The sequence below is a fragment of the Pelodiscus sinensis genome, chromosome 10 (assembly GCF_052426305.1).
Source record: "Pelodiscus sinensis isolate ZL-2025 chromosome 10, ASM5242630v1, whole genome shotgun sequence".
NCBI lineage: Eukaryota > Metazoa > Chordata > Testudines > Trionychidae > Pelodiscus > Pelodiscus sinensis.
Window position 1 is genome coordinate 17,402,616 of NC_143061.1, and position 20,074 is coordinate 17,422,689.

The 20,074-nt window shown below is 40.9% G+C and overlaps 1 protein-coding gene and 1 pseudogene across 7 annotated transcripts in view; one reads left to right on the plus strand and one right to left on the minus strand.

Moving 5' to 3' along the window:
- The window catches only part of PHC3 (polyhomeotic homolog 3), a 116,525-nt gene that overhangs the window by 20,480 nt on the left and 75,971 nt on the right, over positions 1-20,074 (plus strand). The gene's annotated exons all lie outside the window — the stretch shown is intronic.
- LOC112545745 (A-kinase anchor protein 4 pseudogene) lies at positions 8,297-10,765 on the minus strand (annotated as a pseudogene).

A 20,074-nucleotide genomic window follows, 5' to 3' on the forward strand; every position in this document is an offset into this window, starting at 1 on the left:
TATTACTGTAACTGTTTTGTTACAGTAATAATTAGTTAACTGCAATCTTCTACAACTCACCTAGTAATAGTTCTTTTCTAGGTTGCATTGTAAATGTTTTGCTGTGCAGCAGATGCATTTCTTTGAAGATCAAGACCTTATTGATTGGTTCTCATATTGTTTACATTTATGACAGTTCTTCACATAGTTCCATTGTACCCTTCAGTAACTTCTCACTTGATTTTTAAAAAGTAATTTACTTCAAAGAATTATTACATCTTACATTAAACAATAACAACACATGCCAGTATGTAAATTAATGTGTAGGAAACCAAATAGAACATTGAAAAGTGGCAGGGCTTTCTGTAATGTCAATTTATTAATGGAACCTGTATCTATTCGGACCATCCTTTCAGATCCCATTATTCAACTTAAGTATCTTCTCCCTGTTTGATCAAGGTTAATGAGTTCATGGGAGAGCTTATTGAAATTGATTTTGAATAAGATGGAGAAAATGTTCACAAGATCTTGCTTGCTTGATGGCAGATTTATTGATTAACTGGGCTATGCTTTTTAGGGGTAGCTAAATGTGATATTTTACCATACAATAAATAATAAATCTAGTTTCAACACTAGTAAAGGCACTGGACTTGCCACAATTAACTTTTCAAACTCTCTCTAACCCCCCCCCCACCAAAAAAAACCCCACACCTACAACCCACACTCAAAATGTGTAAGCATAGCTACTCAAAGGCCTTGGGGATATGACACTGTGCAGTTGAAGCTCATTAAAGGCTGAAAAAAACTTTATAAATCTTTTGCACACACATTAATGTGTAAATAACATTAATAAGATTCCAGAATCAAGCACATACAAGTTTAGCAAATGCCACAATTTAAAATTACTTGTTGCATGTGTCACCTTAATTCAGCCTTGTGTGTGTGTATATGTATTAGAATACCATGTTTAGTTCCATGACCACATTCTTTTTTTCTGTAGCACCTCTCCCTCATTCAGTCCACAGAGTGGATAATAGTTACTTAATGAGCAGCTATTCAATATTTTGTTTTCTCCTCATTGTTCAATGTGTTACCTGTTTCATATTTACAGTACAGTACTCAAGCCTTGAAAATAATTAATTTCTTGTAATGGGATCAGCACTCACTTCTGATGAGCACCCCTCTGATCAAGTGCGTGCCCTGAAGTCTGTCTGAAGCTCTCATGAGTGCTCCCACCCTTGGTAGATGGTTTCATCTGTGAGTTGTCAGTGACTAAGCCCTGTGGCAGTGGGTGGAACATAACAAACACAGTAGGTGGAACATAATAAATCCCTTCCAGGGTATACTGTCTTTACCTTCTCTTGGCCCTGGTATGGGCCATACTCCCAGGGCTTCCTCTCCTGCAGCTCTCCATGGGCTCAGTCCTTGTTCAATCCCCTGCAGCCATCCAAGAGCCTCTTTTTATCTCCCTAGTCCCTGCTTATACTAGATATGTGAATGGTTAACCAGTGGAGGGTGCCCCTACTCTCAGTGAGAGGGCCACTCCAGCCGGGCTGTTACGGGTGGGATAGACGCTCCAGCTCAGCCAGGCTGGAGTGCCTCCCCCCCCCCCCCCCCCGCACACCTCCAGTTTAATCAGTTAACCAGTTAAACTTAATGTTAACTAGTTAACTAATTAAATGCGATTTTACATCTAAGACTGCATTGAGCTGTCCATGGTCCTGCTTCTCTTTTAGCCAGCCAGAAATATGATTGGTCCTCTCTTTACCAGCTCCTGCAGCCACTCACTGTCTGTCTCTGCAGCTCCTTTTTATATGGCCCTCCTGGCCCCTGTTTGGATACTCGTCCAGCCACTCCAGACTACTGAGAGGACATCTCTTCTGCTCCTCTCTGGGATGAGGTGTGTCAGGATCCTTAGATTGTCAACAGAGGACCTCTGGGTCTAGTCACCCAGTGACATGCATGAAATTTTCTATGGCACTCTCAAATATTATTTTATTAGTTTTCACAATACCACTCTGATGGAAGAGGGTGGTAATATCCCCATTTTACAAGTAGGGAATGAGGCACAGAAAGATGGAAGTGAAAAGTGGATGGGTAGAAGCAGTAGAAATCTTGATTTTTAGTAATGCTTCTAATACATGACATTCTCATAAGTAAACTAAGGAAATGAGATATAGATTAAGCTCTTTTAAGGTGGATGCAAAATTAGTTCAAAGACCATGTCATGGTTATGAGGGATGGCCAACAGCCTGGGGACTAAGGGGTTAACTGTACCTAGCCAGGTAGTGATGAGCCAATAGAACTGCAGGTAGGAATTTCAAACTGGAACAAAGGAATTTTTGGTTTTCTCTCCTTTGTCCCTGGCAGTTGACTCTCAGATACTGAGGGGGACAGACAACATGTCCCTCTCCAAGAAAAGACTCTTCGCCATCTGTAAGTAGGGCAAAGTCTAGATAAATCCATTAGGTTTTATTGTTTTATGGTTTGGGAATGGGAATCTGATGTTTGTGCATTTAGAAATGGGTTTCCCCTCTTTTGAAACTAAGTTTTGGGCCCATGGGAGTCCCCATAAATATATTAATTGGTGACTTTTGATGATAAAAGTTTTTTCTTTTTTATTCATCTGGTATTGGTTCAGTTCTGTGTCCTGGAAAATCTGTCTGTGGGATTTGCATGCCTCCGACTAGAGGGCAGCTACCAGAGACTGCAATTTGTATTTTCTCTTTTCTTTTTCAAGCTCTTTGGGGAAAAGAGCTTGGGGTACCCTGGGGTTGGTTTCAAGTAGCCACCCCTGTTCACGGGTTCAAAAGCACATGATGGTGGCAGCGGATTTTTATCCCCAAAATCTAGGTTTTTAGGATTGTGGGGGGAAGTTTTATACCAAAGTCTGGAGAAACAAGGTTTTGGGGTACTTTTGTGGGCCCCTACTTCTGCATTCATTGTGTCAGAGTGGGGAATCAGCCACGACAGACCATATTCAAAGTTATCAGTGATTTGCTGTCAAACTGTAAGAGCAAATCTAATGGTGTACTACTGGGGTCAGTCCTGAGTGTGGTACTGTTCAATATTTTTATCAGTGACTTAGATAATGGAAGTGTCCTTAGATAATAAGAGAGTGTGCTTATAAAATTTGTAGATGACATCAAGCTAGCACTTTGAAGCACTTTGAAAATTTAGAGCTGGTCTGAAATCAACAAAATGAAATTCTGTAAAGACAAGTACAAAGTGTTACACTGAAGAAAAACTGAAATGCACAATTACAAAATGAAGAATAACTAGCTAGGCAGCAACACTGCTGAAAAAGATCTGGGTTTATAGTGGATCACAAATTGACTATGATTCAGATATGTACTGCACTTGTGAAAAAAGCTAATACAAATTTTTCTACTGTGAAAATGGAAATAAACATTGAAAAAGCTGCTTAAAATAAACACTGATGTATCCATTAAAACTATTAAAAAAATTCTGCTAAGCCTAATTACACAGCACTTCATATATTCAAAGCAGAACTTCCATTAACTTCAGTTGTAGTTCTGAGTGCTCAGCACTTCTGCAGATCAGACTGCAGGGTCTTAAGTTCGTCACCCAAAAAATGAAGAACACACAACTAGTAATCGTCTGTGTAAAGTACAGTTTATTTTACTGGCATCATGTAGGAACTCTGAGGCAGGGATAGGTTCCATTTCTCTAGGGTCTTAATCATGAGATGGCCCTTTCTCTTCCTTACATACTTTCCTGCTTTTACAACAAACGTCTGTGGAATGCCTGTCATGGCAGTCTCCTTCACTTCACAGCCCAGCTTCATTTCCAGAACAGGCCCATCCTGTGCACTGAATGAGGAAGAAATCCTTTGGAAAAAATGGTATGTGATCATGTAATGAAAGGCTCTCAGAATGCATGTGAACAAGGAGTCTTAATTAAGGTTTCACACACAACCTTAATTACTGGCATTTTTAATTTAGCCTTGATTTTGCAAGCTTAATCTTTTAATGTAGTTTTTGCGTGTAATTTATTACTTTAAAAAAAAGAGGAAAAAAATCTAATAATTGGACATCATATCAACACCCACATTGGTGGTCAGCAGGGATGGAACTTTTAGATTCACCACATACATCTCTGCCAGTTGAGCTAAGGAGTAACTGATAGCTATAATAAGTTGCCATATATGTGGAGCAGCAGTAGAAAGAGGGAGAGTTAGCTGGTGGATTTCATAGTTATATGCTGACAGCAGTGGGGTCTTGGACTCCATTTCAGGTTCTGGACAGGAATGTTCCCCAGTGGGCACAGACTCTGATCTCTTTCTGCGACATCCCCTCTAAACTCTTGCTGTTTCAGTCCTGTCTCTTCCTATCCCCTGGGCTCCTTGGCCCAGGATCATTCTCATCACCTAGCCAGTCCCAAACTCTGTTCCTCAGGCTTCTCATCCAATTCTTACTCTCATACTCGCAGTCCTAGTTTCCATTCCACTCTTTTGGCCCCACATGTGATCTGTCTTTCTTTCCTCACTCTAAGTCTCACATGTACCCCCTACCCACATTCCCACTGGCTCCTAATCCCATTCTCCTTTCCTGGGCTCCACATTTGTTCTGAGTGCCGCCCTCCAATTTCCTTTTCCAGCCAGTCCCAGTTCTTTCCCTACCATTTTGTCTCCTTGTCAGATCCGTCTTCATCTCCTTCCCTCCCATCTCAGTCATTCTCAGTCTCAATTTCTGTCCCCCAACCTCTCAGGCTCATTATTCCAGTCTCTTCTATCTGCCCTCCTGCAGGTCTGGCTCTTTTCCCCTCTGCATTTGAGTCAGGCAGCTTATTCCTCCAGACTGCCTGGACCCAGCAGGCGAGTCAGTGACAAGGGCAGGAGAGGTAGTCTTTCTGCTTTCAGTATATGTCCTTGGACTTGGCACAACCTACAGCAGTTCAGAGCTACCATTGCCATGTAACTACAACTTAACCTTAACTTGGCCAGAACAAAATATTTTCTCCTAGGCTTGCTTTCAGAATTGGCTGAAAATTAGGCTAAAATTTTCCAAAACAAAACAAGCTGGAGGTAGACACCTAGCATTGAACATTTTTGCTCAAACGCTTTAAAGTTTGACAGTTACATGCAACTTCAAAAAAAGGTATTTATAATGGCACATATCAAGTAACCTTAATAATAGTAGGGTTATTAAAACAGTTAGCTGTTCTAATTCAGGCTTACCGTATGGACTAACATCCAGCCTTGCAATAGTCGTAGGGTCCCAATGCCTGGTTTCATTGGCCCCTCTGTGGCTGGGTCTGCTGTGGTCTGGCACAGCTGGCTAAGGCAGTGTTCACCAGCAAGGGCCGATCAACCAGTAAGTATATCATTAAGCTTCATGCTTACCAGTTAACCATTTAGCTCCCCTCAGTAATAGCGATATCATGTTTCTCTATAATAATCCAAGTAAAATATTAAAATACAACATTGAAGCATCTCTAGTTAATGCAATTCTTAATCCTTTTTTTAAAAAGGATACTAAATTATGTTAATTTTTTTCATAAAGAAACAACAAAATTGGATTAATTTGTAAAACCCCACAGTAAACATGTGAAAACTTATTCTCTGTCCCAAAAGATTTTGAATAAATGAGGCTATTACTATAAATGGTTAGAAACATGACATGTTTATAAAGAAAACCCTTCTGGAAATTATTTTCTTTGTGATTAATTTTCAGATACATTTTAGCTATTTGTTGCTTCTTTTTCTCCTCCCTGGGATCTTAAATTCTAAGATTATATTCCCTAATATCCTCCCCTTGCCTCTGGCATAGGGAATGTTTTCTTTGATAGTCATTGTATCATGACAAGCAGTGAAACTGGGGTTAAAAGTCCGTTTCTCGCTTCTCAGTTTGGTGTGTATCTAAGAGCAAATCTCAGGATTTATTGCCTTAAAGGGAAAATGTGAGCTTGAAATCCATTCATTGTTTAGCAAGAAAGACAGTTTAAAAGATTGTTAGTGACTACATGTGTGTTTGTGCTACCCTACTGGTTTCAGATTTTACAGTTACATTTTATCTAAACAAATGGGAGAATCAATTATAGTGAAACTACATTTAACAGCCATTTTTGTACAATGAAAGTAAATAAATTGGAAAAAACACTTAACTCTTTTCAGTGATTATAATGTTAATATGTATTTACAGATACATACATGCTTTTTATTTTAAAATTGATTATGTCCTTAGAGGTACAATCCTGGGCAAGAAGAAGCCATCAATCTCTGAAGAATCTAAATTTTTATTTTAAAATTTCCCACCTTTATAGACTTTCTGGTTGTGGAAAAACTCGTCCTAATATGAACAGAGCATAAACCTATGTTACTTCATCTTTTTGCAGAGAGATGGCTCTGGTGCCTTTGCTGCTGTTGGTAACTGCCAAACAACAGCAGTGAGACATTTAAAAGATTCTGCTCATTTTTACTGATACTGTTGAGAACCCAGTGGATAGCAGGAGAACTGACTTAATTTCCTGCTACAGCTATTTTAGAAGGTTCTAAGCAGGGGCAGAGGAAAACTAACAGGGGAAGAAACAAAACTGTGACTTGGAAAGAGCTACTGGAACACAAATCTCTTCAATCCCACCCTTCACTCCCTGCAGCATCCTGCAGGTTCGTAGGAGGGAGAAGATCAAAAAGCTCTTTCTAGCAACTAATGGAAGATGAACATGAAAACTTATCAGACACCTGCTAGTCAGAGGATGATATGAAACACAAAACTGTGAGTAGGGCCCATGATCAACTCTCTAGTCCAGTGGTTCTCAAAGTGTGGTCCGTGGAACACTAGTTGTCCGCAACCATCTTGCAGCTTGGCTGCAGACTTGGGGCTCATCCCCCCTCTTGCAGTGGGGAGCCTATACTGGTGCTCCAGCCCTGCGCCCACCCCTTCCCCTTGCAAGTTGGAGCACTAGTGTTGGCTTCCTGCTGCAGGGCACGGGAGAGGAGCCTTGCAGGCTGCATCCAACTTGGTGGGGGGTGGGGAGAGGAAGTGGCTCTGCACACTGCTGCTCCCCCTTTCCCCAGCTGGGGGAATGGCAGTGCAAGAAACAGCTTGCCTGGAGGCTTTCTCCACTGCTTTCATTGGCTGGAATCATGGCCAATGGGAATGGCAGGAAGCATGGAGCCAGGTAATTCTCCCCCATTCCCCTCATGCTGAGACCCCCCCCCCCCCGAACCACACCCACCTCATGTACCCCTCTCCTGTTGAGACCCTACACCCCCACCTCACTCCTGCACCCTCCCTTCACCCAGACCCGCAACTCAGCTTGCTTATGCACCCAACCTCCCTCCTAGATCCCTTCCTCACTTAGCCTGCTCCTGCAACCAACTTCCCAGCCATATCTCCAACCCTCAGCCTGCTCCTGCTCCCTACTTCCCAGCCAGACTCTGCAGCCTTATCCCCTCCTGCACCCAATTTGTCATCATGGGTGATGGTGCACAGAAAGATCTGCTTTGAATGGGGTGGGACACATGTGAAAAAGTTTGAGAACCCCTGCCCTAGCTGAAATTCCAACACCCTTCAACTTCCCAGCAGCTTTTGGCAGGGGAGCTCGGTTTTTCATTAGAGCAGGGGTCTGCAATCTATGGTTCTCAAGCTAAAAACGGCTCAGTATGGAACCAAATATGGTTCTTTTGTCATCCCCAAATGCATGCAACTTTTTAAATTAAAATGAAAAATACAAAATTTTTAAAACGCATTATACTCATGTAACTTGAATGCGTGCATGAAGCTGAATTTGACCAGATATGATATAATCTTTAAAGAAATGTGTGAAAAGATGCAACAGAATTCAAATTAATTTAAGTCTGTGAGTACAATGTTTCATTTATGCTATTATTAATCATCATGTCAATTACCAATAATACTAAGTTGTATACTTTCAGTCATGCAAATGGGCATTCTTATACGGCTCTTTCTTGCCCACCTGTTTTGAATTTTGATGTAGTTTGGCTCTTTGGTTTGAAAAGATTGCTGACCCTTGCACTAGAGCATTGCCATTGCATCTTGCTGGTGGATATCTTCCTCATTTTATCATATTTGCTTTTGTTTCAGTACTATCCTCAGGCTAGTAGGTGTGTGGCAATTAAATCTCTGATGAAGTGAATAATAAAAGAATTAATGGCAATAAGGGTGGTATTTTTTTTATTCATGATATTGCCCAGCTAGTGTGTAACAACCTGAGGAATTCAGTGCAGTGTTCTCAGGAAAATCAGTTGTATTGTTCTTGTTATTCCAGCAGGGAGTTAAGATGGGCATTTAGCTGGGTTGAAGTAACATGAGAGGGAGGAGTTGGCACTTGTTCACAGGTTAGCAAGCAGCCAGTCCATCAATCCATAATGAGACACATTTCCCACAGCAGCATCAATCTGTTGTTTTTCAAAGTACCTCATTACCTCCTGGAGAATATCCCCCACGCTGCAGCCCTTCTTTGCTGCTTTTTCAGCCAACAGAGGAAGCTTTTTCAAACTCCCTTCATCTTCATTCATGAATGATAGATTGGGCACATTGAAGTGGGAAGCAGCCATCCACTGGAGGATAGCCTGGAGCTCCTTGTTCTGTGTGCTACTATTGGCATGCTGGTTGTTCACTATCACTTCAGAATCAGATGGCACATTTGATAGCTGTTTTCCACGCGACTTTACTTGTGAAGTTTCCCTTGACCCTTCCTTATCAAAAGTTGTGGATCTGTTTCTTGACGATGAGGCACCAGTTGCACTTTGCTCATCTGATAGGTCACCTGTCACTAAATCAGAACTGTTGCATTTAGTCATGAATAAACACAAGTTCATCACAGATTCCACCAGTTGATCAATAAATTTCTTGTTGACCTGATCCATGTTGTCAAACTGATCCATGACTGAATTGGGCTGCATAGATGAGGCCTTTTTGCTGAACTCACTATCAGTAGTGGCAGCCTGTTTAATACTCTTGTTTGTCTCATTGGAATGGTCATCTATATTGAAACCAGCCTCGCGTAAGACCTTCTGGATGATTGATAAGAGGATGCTTGATATATCTCCCTTTTGGGAGTTGAGCTCTTGGGGAATATTCCTTGAACCAGTAGTCATTGTAAGAGACTTAGAGCTTTGACTTTTCCCAGCCTTGTCAAAATGAGATTCACGAGAAACAAACCCAAGTGAAGAAGTACCTGAATCATGCGTGGTTGTCTCTTTGCCACTGTTTGTCTGTTGAAGTAAGTACTGTTGTATCAGCATTAATGCTGTCACAGTGAGGTCTTTTGCTAGTGACTCTGTTGAGGTGCTGGCCTTTTCTGGCTTTTTTTCTGGACTCCCTCTTACCTTTTCTGGAGCTTTGCTTGCTGTTTGTTTGGAATGTAACATGGTAAGTCCCTCCTTAATTATGTGCTCGCTTACTTTCTCAGCACAGGTCAGTATCTTTGGCTTTTCTTTTTCCTTCTCCTTCTTTTGTGTTTTCAGTGTTGCAAACTGCATGCTTTGAGAAGTTGAGTCTGATGGGAATGCTGTTTTCAGCATGGTATATGCTAGGCTGTGAGACTTGGACTGTCCCTTATCCTTATGTTCTGCTACAAGGACAGCATACAACCTTTTTACCATTACTTCTAAAATTTCAGTAGATTTCTGGCTTCCCATGTTATATAGATTTTTCTTCACTGTGGAAACGAAATCAGAGTCTGTCATGAGCACCCCTGTGACATTATGCAGATTTTTCATGGTTGAATCTATCAAGTCTGATATGATGTCTTTGGTGTGTTTGAGGACTACTCTCTTCAAAACTACACAAGCTGGAGTTGTCTTTCCGTCCTTCCTTTGGACTTTCATGGTCTTCATAAATGAAAACATCATGTCTGAAGCAACTTGATTTGCATAAACCATTAACCCCTTGCTTACAGAAGTACCAGAATCATCATGTCCAGACTGTTTTGCTTCCTGACACATTTGTTTATCTCCAGACTTTTCTCCCTTTCTACAGCCACTTTGATTAGACATCTCACCATAGAAGAGTGATGTTTTCTTGGATCCTGAAGTATCTTCCTTCCTGGCTGCCTTTTCTTGAGATGACCTGGCAGATGGTAGTTTACCATGGGGGTCCTGTATGCTTGCATTCACTGTTTGTGATGGAGTTTTGCTCATAGAACCAAGATTGTTGGTTTTCCCTTCAGCAGCTGAGTCGTGCATTGTCTGGTGTATACACTTACTGGCAGCACCTTCCAATTTATCTGTGATCTCTTTACGTGCAATTTGAAAAATCAAAGAACAGAGCTTATTTACATAGCATGAAACATCATCTGGATCTCTCTTTCCCTTTTGGGCACCAGCAGACTTTAAAGATGTATCACTGTTTTGGGACAATGATGAATCAATGAAGTTGTTGCTACCTTTGTGTTTTTGAGGGGCACCTGAAGGGGTCAGTGCATGCTGGAATCCAACTGCATATTTCTGAAGGTCATTGTTGAGCCAGCTCACAACACTGAGTTCATCAGATGAACCTTGTTTAAAAAGACATACTGCTCCTTCAGTCTTAGAATGATCATGTTTCTCATTGTCCTTTATTACAATGACTTCCTTTTCCTCCAGATTCCCCAGATCAAGTTCATTTGAAGGTTCAGAGATGCTACTGTATTGGCTAGCAGCTTTCTTTGCTTTTGAATCTTTGTCCTTTACATTCAGGCTGGAGACATCAACAAAACAGATCACTTTCTGGTCCTTGTCCTTTTGTGCATTAGAGTTGTAGAGGTCTACTTTACACACACCTGCTTGGCTGTTTAACCAGTCAACTTCCTGAGACATCACTGCAGGTTCAAAATAGAACTGTAACCAGCGTTTTTCTGTTAATTTGCTGCTATGATGACCTTGCCAGATTTGAGATGTTGCCTCCTCTCTCAACTTTCCATGGTCTTCTACTGTCAGATGGTATCTTCACCTTTGTTAGCACATCGTTTCTATAGTAGTGGTGACATCATAAAGAACAGATTTTTACCACTAACTAGTGCTGTGTTTCCAATTATTTAACAAAGTGTTGCTATATTTTTTTCCCCATTTTTGGCTTCTGAGAAATCTGACTTGCCTTATGGGAAAGTTGGGTTGAAATACAGGAGGAGCAAAAGAAGAGGGTGGTCTATTTGTCTTTTTCTCCATATAAACAGAAGCACTTCTCAAAACCATAACTAAAGTAGCAGGCAACCCAACTTGACAAAAAAAGGGTTAAACTGCTTTTTTGCTGAAAATATTTATACTTTCTTCTGGGAGATAGATCTATACTTTGATAGAATAACACAGAGTTCAGCTTCAAATGAGAAGACACTTCTAGAGACAAACACTTTGGACATGCTTTTAGGATGTCCTCCAGAAAAATATATTTTTAAAATATGTGATGCATATTTTAAAATATGTTGTCCTATCCAATTCTTTTATAAAAAAAAAAGTCCCCAAAACAAAAGCAATATTAACTTCTCTCCTTTTTACGACTGTACTCAGTGGGGAATTAGGGCTAAGGCAGCGGATCCATTGGCCAGTGCCAGGCTGTGAACCACTGGCTACCGGGCGATGGTGCTCTTGAGGGTCGGGGATGGGGTACACCACTCAGCACCTCTTCTCCTGCTGCGGTTGTTGGGAGAGGCGTGTCCTCCTCCACTTGTCAGCCAGCCATCTCTTGGCAGGAGCAGGGATTCTTCCCGGACGCAGAAGAGCAGTTCACTGCACAGTGGGAGGGCTGCACGGAACCCAGCACAGCAGCCTTAGAGCAGCTGCGACCCAGGTAGCAGCGATCAGCAGCGCACGGCTAAGTGAGGAGGGTGGAGCTTTATTTCTGGGGGTCTCTAAGAGGTGGGGATCTGGCATTGGGGGGCACTGGGACATCCAGAGAGGGAAGTTGGCACTATGGGGCTCTGAGGTTAGGGCTAGTAGTGAGAGGGCTATGGGGTCAATACTGGCACTGGGGAGTAGTGGAGGGGTGGGGGTCTCTAGGGGTTAGGGCTGGCACTGGGGGACTCAAGGAGCTAGGGTACGCCCCACCCCCAGTTCCCAGAGCCGCCACAAACAGCCTGCCACGTGGTGACTGACAGACCTGAAGCCGGCTGTTTGCGGCGGCGCTGGGGGCAGGAGCTTTTGGCGAATCGGTAACATTTTATTTGCATGTTTATTATTTCATTACACAAATAATGAATATGCAAATAAAATATTATCAGTCCACAAAAAGTTTGGGTTTGCTGGTTCACAGTACAAAAAAGGTTGGGAGCCATTAGGTATGGGCAAGTGTCCATGACAGTATAGTTGTTGTAATAACTCTAGTGTTAACAGGGAGGAAGTTGTATGGATAACAATACTAGGCATTTTCCTGTATGTGTGGACAGGATAGATGTTCATGAGAGATGCTAGCACTTTTAGCATGTTCAAACACAAGCTTTCGTTTAATCTACCTTAAAACACATGGTGAACAACCATGCATTATTATCTGGTTTAACTTTGAAAACTTATAAAGTAAGACTAGGATAATAGGATTCTGTATTTATTGTTTTAATTTTATTCTAGATGAAATGTTTTCAATTTCCAAATAGAAGGCTTTTTTTCTAACTGCCTATCAAGCTGATTGCTTTTGTTCCTGATCACAACTACTAGCAATAAAGGTCAATTATGTTCTGCAATGCATGTGAAACCCCATGAGCTTAACATTATGCCTTGTGTAGCCTCTGTACCATTAGTGTTTGCAAAGATGTCACTGTTTTGAATTTAGTAAGCGGTTATGGTGATGAGGAAGATGGCTTGGGGTCTGAGTCAAATCCCATTAACTTCAACTGGGACCTTTACATTTAAAATCTTTATTCTTAGTTATGTTGCCTCTGAAACGCTATGGAGTATGTGTGTGTAAAAAGTTGATTGGGGAAAACACAAAACCCCAACCCTTCAATTCTTTACTTTTTTTCACTGAAGTTCACTGATGAGACTGAATAGACACAAAGGGTTATCTGTTAATTAAGAATGTGATCTTTTTATATGGTCACTTTTCAAGGTAGAACATACTTATATAGCTGAGACAATACTGAAATATAGTATTTACCAATACTACAGCTTTGGTTCACTTCAGCAGAATCAGTGCCCTTTAGTTGTCATAAATATTTAAAGTTCTGAAAGGGAACAGTGCCATTTGAGATGAATACAACTGTGCCTGAGTAGATCAATATCAACATATTCATTTTATTATTGCTGAGGAGTTCCTTTCCTGCCACACTGTATATATCCATAGTCTTTGTCTAAGAGTTAGTATGGGAGTACATAGATTACTTAGCTACAAAGTTACTCCAGGAGACTGGAAGAAATGCTTCCTGTAAGTAACTAGTTTACTACTTTGTCACTCAGTTTCATACAGCAGATTCATACTGATCAACAGTCAAAAGGAGGAGTGAGGCAAAAATGTTGCCTAGGTGATGACATTTCCATCAACTTGTGGGACCATATTTTTGCCATCTGTGTGGAGTGATCATATTACATATTATATCTCTGAATGCTACTCTGCAAGGTAGCAGCACAGCTTGAAGTGCAGCCTTCAGGTAGCTTTCAAGGCCTATCAGCGAACAGAGCAGAAACAACGAGTAGTCCTGTGGCACCTTAGAGACAAATATAATATTGTGAGCTTTCGTAGGCAAAACTCACTTCCTCACAGAAATTGCTGGCTGAAGATACCAAGCAGTGGGCAAGTGTAGACAGAGAGGGCCAGTCAGAGGCATTTCTCGATTATTTGAATGTTCCTGTCAATTGTCAGCCATTGTTCCCTGAGACTGTGCTGATTGTGCTAACAAATTTCCTTCTTCTGTTGGGTTTTTGGAAGAAAAGATTGCTTCTGATTTTTGGATGAGATCTACTGTTCATGGTGAGGGTGGGGAGGACAGGGTTGCCAGACGGTTTCAACAAAAATATTGGACACACTTGATGAAAATTTGTCAATCCTCCCCTTCCCTCCCAAAATATGCATGATATGGGAAGTTTATTGCTTGAGGATTCAGAAGGGGCAGAAGGGAGTGAGGGAGGATCACTCAGGAGCAGTGTGTGCACCTGGTACCCTGCATGGTCAGGCTCGGTTCCTGGCTCTGGCCCCCCGTTATAAGAGACACGCTCGTGTGCTGTGTTTTACACTCGGCCTTAGGGAGCAACATCAGATGGTCCCTCCCCATGGGTTGTGCAGTGCCTGGGCGGTGGAATCCTGAGGATGCTCTCACCAATGGGAGGAGTGAAGTGACCTCACGTCCCTCAAGATCAGTCCCGCGGCCCTATGGAGCGTGTTTTGGCGGTTCACTCATAGAAAGCTTCAGCCCCGCACCACCCGTTTTCCATGTCCTTGGGGTCAGAGGGCTGGAGGCAGGAGCCTTTGGCAGGAGAACAGGGCGGGGTGTGAGTGCCCAAAAGGAAGCTAAAGCAGGAAGCTGAGTCACCTGCACCCCGGGCTCAGCATCGCCTTGGGCTTCTCTTCTCCCTTCAGCAGGACATGGAGGATGCCTGGCTCTGGGGAGCAACTGGTCAGAGTCCCGCTCACCCCTGCACAGAGCAAGGCGGGCATGCCTGCTCCTGCCTGGCCTCACCAGCCACCGAGCCTCTGCTGCCTGTGAGGTTTGTGTCTGAGCCCAGACTGGCTTCCACTTGCTGTGTATCTGGCGCAGTAACACACAGCACTGTCCTCTGCTCTCAGGCAGTCCATGCGCAGGTAGAAATTGGTGCTGTCGTTGGAGGCTGTGAATCGGCCCTGGATGGTGGGAGAATAATACTCGCTCTGCCCTGTTTTACTTAATTAGAAAATACCGGACATTTATATGTCCAGTATTTTCTCAATTTGTTTTCTGGGCAGAAAGCTCAAATACCGGACTCTCTGGTTCAATACCAGACTGTCTAGTTCAAAACTGGACACCTGGCAACCATAGGAGAGGAAGACCATGCCTTGGATGCACCTGGTACCACTGAGACAGAGTTGGCTGAGACTGTTGCTGCAGCTGCTAGTGGAGACTCTGGCAAGGGTTTTCCTTGTGATGGGGTATCCCACATTTCACTCTACTGATGACTTGACCAGTATGCTTTTTCATGTATTTTATAGGTGCTGAGGGAAGGTATGCTCTGCAGAGTACATAAAGTGAAAGTGTCAGTTAAATTCTGATGTATAAAGTTTGCCATTGGCCAGAGTTATGCAATATCTTATTAGTACAGTGTGTTAGCAAATTAAGTGTTTAGAAAGGGTAAAGCTTTTGGTAGGGGAAAGATTGTAGCACAGTCTGACTGTAGCACAGTAATTTTATTCGCTTTTATGCAATTCACACTCATAACTATCATCTGAATAGAAGACAGTAGTCATTTCACTTTCATGAACATCCATCCAGAAATTCATAAGTTTTGTTGTTTACAGTGTTCGTATGGTATGTGCAATCTTAAATATTCATTTAGAGTTATACATACTTCATTTATAGGTGGGGATGAAGAAGTTATGAAAAATTTCTGACAACTTTTTTCCTATTCTGCAAAAGCCACAGTTTTTAATATACAAGTCTGAAGGCAGTAGCATCTCCCAATATCATCACTTATACAAGTTGACACACTGCTACAAAAGCAACAAACTCCCACAAACATAGTGACATCTTTGCTGAATTATATGATATACTGTGTGATAACTGCATAGTCCAGAGAGATCCTGTATTTTACACTATGTGGAATGACCTGGGTGCTGCAGTGAAACATATTGGTAACAGAAAGTGAGCAAACTCCTTTCACCTGATCATAGGACACACATTTCTGATGCCAGCAGTAGCAACATGAACACACACAATGTGTGTTTGCTGAATAATAGTGAATTACATTATGCACCCTGAATCATAAAGGACGTCTGTGTGTGTTGGAAAAGCCAAGGTTGTAACACAGCTGTGATATATATTATTTCTCTCATAAAGTGAGATTTACCTTTATTCACCAAATGTGCTTGTTTGCCTAATGCTGTGACAGCCTCATGGAAGACATGTCTAAGGACTCATGAGCGGTGGAGGGAGCTGCACAACATCAGGTGATATCTGTCAGTACAAATGCATTGCTGTTCTGGCGTTTGAAAAGATGTATGTAGCTAGCCTCACTTATCACAATTTTCCAGCTCCAAGACAATTGCTGTTCTGGGTTCTAGTTAAACAAGAGCTTATCTTTAAGAATATGAGTAGTCCCACTTAAATCGAGGAGATTACTAGTGTTACCCATGTGTTTAAATTTTGCTGATTTGGGGCCCGTGTGTATATTGAATGGGTTTTTGGTGCTGTGGGTTCTGCCTCTGCTAATAGCCTATGTAGAAACACGTATGCTTATCTGGTGAGACTCCAACTATTTCATTAAAATAAAAAAATGCAAATACAAAACATGGATTATATGGCCTTCAGTAGCAGGCCATAGCACATATTCATCTTAATTTGTTCAGATAAAAGCCAGACACATCTGAATCCTCTTTATTCATCTTGTGTGAGGATTGGTTTGGTGAATTCACCATATGTTCTTTCTTCAGAGATTCTTTTTTCTTTTGTCACTGTATTCAGAAATGGTTTGGTGGTACAGTGTTTGTTTTGTTTTCAGCATTACTTGCTTGTGACAATGACTATGCTACTAAGCTGGTGTCCATATTACGAATGACTGTGGTCTTCTACATGGCATCATTATGTTGTCTTTGTGGCAACAGACTCCTTTTTTCCTCTGAACATTTTTCTAGTCATGATATGATCGCCGATAATGAAATGGTTTTTATGGGAACAAAACATTTAAGATGTAAAGTGGAGAGTTAATGGCTCTGGTAGTGAAAAATGCAATTATTTAATGTTGACATTACCAAGACAGACATGGGCATGAGCCAAAACTCTCCTCCTACTTTTACTCGCTGCAGGCAGCCAGAATAGAGAGATACTGGTAACTGTTGGTATGTGGTAGATGTATTTAGAAGATGACTATCACGGTAGTGGAGATGCTCAAAAAACACTGTGGAATTCAAAATCATTAACTAAATCAATGATTCTCGATGGTTCAGAAGCCAAATTAGTGATCAGTTTTACTCCAAAACACCACAGTAATGTGAACTCTGTTTCACTTACTTTATGCTCACAGCAGAATGACTCACCAAGTGTTCAGTGATTAATAATCTAGTAACACTATCCTGTTTTGTTAATAGCTTAAGATTGCTTAATTAAATCACACAGTGTTTTAATATTATGTGCAGCAAAGAGTTGCAGACGATGCATAAAAGAGCCATTGGCAGCTCCTGAGCCTGTCTGAATATCACTGAGCTAAATATACATAATTGAGTTTAAAATAGAAAAAGGCCAGATATCTGCCTTATAGTTGCAACAGCTGAACTTATGCAGCACACAGTTGAACATGTGAGAGCCAGAGGCACCAGTACAACATAAATGGAAAACATTATTCATGCAAAAATGCCAATAAACTATTGGTGGGCGTCCAATTTAGTGGCATTGAATATAGTGGTGGTGATGGTCAGAAGACAGTAAGCTATTCTATATTAGCAAGAGCAAGAGAAGTCTTCCTCCCCAAGAGTGCATCCTCTCCCTCAGAAAATCAAAGCTATAATGAGTTTTGGGCCATACCTCCAATTTGTAAATGATGGGTCATTCAGTCATGGTGAGACCCAAACTTCGGTAACTGAAGTGAATTATCAGTAATGACCAAAGAGATTTTGTAAATAATCTAGAAACTCAGTTGTTTTTAATATTTGCAGATTGGTTCTTGGCTCATTAAGCATTCACGAACCAAAGAAAAGCCAATATATGATCAGATTGCAGTGCTCTGAATACTGTGTAACAAGCACTATCATGTATCCAGATCACATTTCCAGTCACACATTTATTTTAAAGAAAGTAATTAATTTTTATAGATTAAACAAGGTTGTAATTATGAAATCTGAACTGGTTTTCTAACCAGCTAATGTTGAGGTTGGCTTGAGGCAGATTTGGGAATAGCAAGTGTCATTTGAATAGCTATTGAAGATTGCTGTTAAAAATAAAAGAGGTGTCAATGAGTATTGGAACTACAAGACCTAAATTTTGAGGGCTGTGTTCTAGTGAGGTGCTTGGTCCTTGTTGCCTCAGGACATAATTGGGTTGTTTTTGACAGATTAGAAAAGAGATGGTGAGAGAGAGCAACAAGCTTCCTTCCTTGGCTCCCTTAGTGACAGGGAACATGGGTGATTTTTTTTCTGTTCCTTGGGAGGGATGTGCCCCTCATTTGTATCATCAGAGCATCCTTCCTTGAAGAATGATGGGGTCCCTGTGTGACTTGAACTGACCTCTTGTCTGCTGTTACTTATGTTGGGAGTTATAGCACACTCTTAGGAACTTCTCAGCTTGAATGATTTGATTCCTCCGTTTTCTTGAGTATTCAGTTTTTCAGTTCTCTTTCCACACACTTGATGACATCCAGGCTTGGAAAACTTTCTTGATCAAGTTCTTTATCCCTGTTTTCTTCCTGAATTATGCCTGGGGAAATGCAAACATTTCCCTGATTCTTTCTGTATGTCTTCAGTTTGCAGGGGTGAGAGTGTTCTTAGCTAACCCAGGTTAGAATAATTTGGGTGACAGTGGTAGTGGAGAAATGGTGACTTTGCTTTTAACTCAGCTTTTAATGCAGTTTGAGTTAATACCTTCATGGGAGCCTGGGATGGAACTTGAGTTGATAACCTAAGTTAACAGAGTTGCCATGTCTTCTGCTGTTTGAAACCTGAGTTGGCTAATTAGCTAACCCAAATTAAGAACATGCTTTTTTTTTTTCTTTCTTCAAGGAAGGTAGTATACTCTAAGTGGACAGAGCGTCTTATCCAACACTTCAAATGTAACATCTCAGAGAAATTTCCTTGGCCAAACAATTCTATTATATTATCTGCATTCTATTTTAATCTGTCAATTTGAAATTAGAACGTGTTAAAGGGAGGGAGGAAGACTGACTGGGACATTATATAAATTATTTTATTCTTTAGACAGCTATTCTCAAACTAGTGAAATGTCATAGAAACAAATGTTTGAGATGGAAATGGTCTTACCCATTTTTCTGTCAAAATAGGATTGTTCCCTCAGAGTATTCTCCAGGGCTTTGTCCAGGATAATTTTTAATCTCTCAGATTATGTGTCTTCCCCCATTTTTTTGTAGGATTATTTAACTAGCAAGAAATGTTTGAGTCCTCATTTTCTCTCTTAATTTTGTCTAATTTATTTTAGTTATATTAAGGTAAGAATGTTTATATGCTTATTATTTACCCTTTTAACCATTGTTTAACCAAATTAGGTACATTTCATTTTTTTAAATCTTTTTTCATAAACCTCTCCCTTTAGTTCCCTATTCATTGCTGTTGCCCTTGTTTGAAATTCTTCTAGTTTGTCAATGGGTATGTCTAGACTACATTGTTTTTTTTGAAAAAACTGCCCTTTTTTTCAAAAGAACTTCACCTGCATTCATATTGCAATCGCGTTCTTTCGAAATTAAATTGAAAGAATGCAGGGTTTTTTTCAACATTGGTAAACCTCAAATTACGAGGAAGAACACCTTCTTCGAAAGAGCTCTTTCGAAAAAAGGCATGTGTGGATGCAGAACAGGGACATTTTTCGAAAGAAGAGGCAATCCAAAAAAAGCACAGGTGCCCTGGTGGCCATTCTGTGAATAGCAATCAGGGCTTTCTTTCGAGAGAGCATCCATGCAGTCCGGACGCTCTCTTTTGAAAAAGCAGATTGCTTATTCGATCCGGTTTTGAGGTGCGGATGCTCTCTCTCAAAAGAAGCTTTTTTTGAACGAGCTCTTTTGAAAAAGCTTTTTTTTGAAAGAAGCTTGCAGTCTAGACGTACCCAAAATCTTCTCAATACTAAAAACAGAATTTAGCTGTTTTCCCACAGCTAGATAGCTATTTATATCTCTGAACTGTAATGCTTTTGAGTGTACAGTATTAAATTCCATTGACCTTTTTTACTTTGTTTTGCAAACTCACGTTCTTTATTTTCTGAGTGTGAATTCAGGAGAGAATAAATCTGATTGTTTCACTGTACAAAATCCAAATATATTACATTTACTTTATTAATTTCATCCACTAAGTCCATTATT